The sequence below is a fragment of the Pinus tabuliformis genome, chromosome 6, assembly GCF_031772625.1.
Source record: "Pinus tabuliformis cultivar Carrire ecotype Pingquan chromosome 6, CPIR1, whole genome shotgun sequence".
Lineage (NCBI taxonomy): Eukaryota > Viridiplantae > Streptophyta > Pinopsida > Pinales > Pinaceae > Pinus > Pinus tabuliformis.
In genome coordinates, this window is record NC_142292.1 from 731529790 (window position 1) to 731532254 (window position 2465).

General features: G+C 38.6%; 1 long non-coding RNA gene across 1 annotated transcript; it reads left to right on the forward strand.

Annotated features, from left to right (window-relative positions):
* The first annotated feature begins 924 nt into the window (after positions 1-924).
* LOC149260794 (uncharacterized) lies at positions 925-1731 on the forward strand. The gene is made up of 2 exons (XR_016248346.1): positions 925-1031; positions 1697-1731. It is a non-coding gene; the product is annotated as an uncharacterized LOC149260794 (long non-coding RNA).
* The last annotated feature ends 734 nt before the right edge of the window (positions 1732-2465 follow it).

The following is a 2465-nucleotide window of genomic DNA, read 5'->3' on the forward strand; positions in this document are numbered from 1 at the left end:
AGGAATCAAGCCTAGGAAAGCTCTCATATCAAATTAATGTTTATAAGCACACTTAATTAATTGATCAATCAAATAATAGTACACATATAAATACACTAATGATATATCAAGATAAAAAAACCTATCTTAATCACACAGTCAAATAAGTTAAACAAATCACACCAATATAAAAATATAGTTAGTAAGGAATATTTCATAACAACCTCACACAAATATAAAAATGTAGTTAGTGGAGAACATTTCTTAACCTAAATCGATGTAACAAACTCCTATAACAATGAAAACATACTTCTAAAATTAAATAACACACTAAAAACAAAAAAGGGTTATATTTTCAAATATAAAAAATATTAGGGTCGTATAAATTTTATTTTTTAATTTAAATCTTTTTAAAACACAAAGACATGTCTAAAATTAAATAACACACTAAAAACAAAAAAGGGTTATATTTTCAAATATAAAAAATAGTAGGGTCGTATAAATTTTATTTTTTAATTTAAATCTTTTTAAAACACAAAGACATGTAATGAAGAGTAAAATATCGTAACATTATGAAATCATTTTTTTTTACATAGTTTTTAAACAACCTTTTAGGGATGCAAGCAAGTCGATTAGGTTTCATTTAATTTTTAAATTTCAAATCTCAATATTGAGTAACACCTGACCCTCGACTTCTACAATGAACTAAAAGCCCCTCGAGCTCGAGTCATTCAATTTGCAATCATGTAACTCCAACGCCAAAATCCTTATCATTACCATTCATTTCTCGTGGAGACATCTTGCTCTTTTCTTGGTTATATTAATTTCATAATGCCTGCCACGTTTCTTCGTGCATGTCCAACACCTGTGTCATTCTATTCGGACGTGGTCCCATTGCATCTCATTAAATACGCCGCTACCCTCCTTCGGCACCTTGCATTGTGATTGTGATTGTGGCTCTGGAGATTTTCTGGTTTTCTTTACAATCCGCAAGCACCAGGGTTCGAACTGCGTGACAGAGGCCGTCTATCCATGTATTTACTTCCTTGACAGTGAGTTATGCCCAGCTTTATTTATGTTGGCGAATCTTTCAATTCTGCTACTGATTTTAGCATCGTATTTTACATTCTATAATCCTGGATCGCTATTGATCGACGGTCTTGTTTCGTCCGATTTCTGATAAATAGTGTCATAGTAACGGAGTTCTTGATTAAAAAAAAAATTCTTACGGCCATTATATTTCCATGATTTTACAGATTATGGTATATTTTTCTAAGTTCAACACTGACCGAAATCCTAGATAGAGGTTTTGTGTGTGCATTGTGTCTGAAATTTGAGCCTAGGAGGTCGTAAGTCGAAGTGTTGCTCTTGGCCTGTTACAAGATTAATCTCTTTTGTTTCTCACCGGTTTTTTCTGGATTTTAATGAATATATTGCTGGCTTTTTAGGCATTTCCGTTTCAAGTAATTGAACTGTAACTCGGGGCTTGTTTGTGTACTGTGATGGTTTGTGTTGGTTTTTCTTTTCTTTTTCTCAAATTATGTGAGGCATGTCATGATAATGGCTCTAACGATAATGGCTGCCATTAAGTACGTTTCCTTTAGTGTTAATTATCATTTTTTCCAAATTATGCTGGGGATGTGATGATGACGGCTTTAAAGATAATGGCTGCGATTAACTAAGTTTTTTGAAGTGCTAATTATATTTGAATTTGCAGGTATTTGTTAAGACTGCTGGATGGGCATGCATGTACTGAAGGGTTGGTTTCTGGATCATTAACAGTTTCGCAGTTTTGCTAGCAAATGCCTCAATTCAACGAACCTAATCTTTGTGGCCTCTATATTCCCTCCTGTGGAAGAAAGGTCCCACTTTGGCGCAAAGCTCTGGCAAAGGTGTTCTATTTCCATCAGTCAGGAGGAACTATTGACTTGAGATTCTCGAGGCTGTGGATTTTGCAGAAAATTCTGCCGCGAGTTGTCTTTAGCGCGTACGCTAACGAGGCTTAGCGCGGAACCTCGTTAGCGCGGAAAGTAGTCTAACTGAAGGCGGAGGAATGAGTTGCCCGGAAATTAGCCCGGAAAGCAGTCTAACGAGGCGGAGGAATGAGTTGCCCGGAAATTAGCCCGGAAAGCAGTCTAACGAGGAGGAATGAGTTGCCCGGAAATTAGCCCGGAAAGCAGTCTAACGAGGCGGAGGCGGAGGAAAGTAGTCTAACTAGGCCGAGGCGGAGCCCGGAAAGCAGTCTAACGAGGCGGAGGAATAGCCCGGAAAGCAGTCTAACGAGGCGGAGGAATGAGTTGCCCGGAAAGGCGGAGGAAAGTAGTCTAACGAGGCATTAGCCCGGAAAGCAGTCTAACGAGGCGGAGGAATGACTTGCCCGGAAAGTAGTCTAACGAGGCGGAGGCGGAGGAATGAGTTGCGGAGGAATGTAGTCTAACGAGGCGGAGGCGGAGGAAAGCAGTCTAACGTGAGGCCGAAAGGCGGAG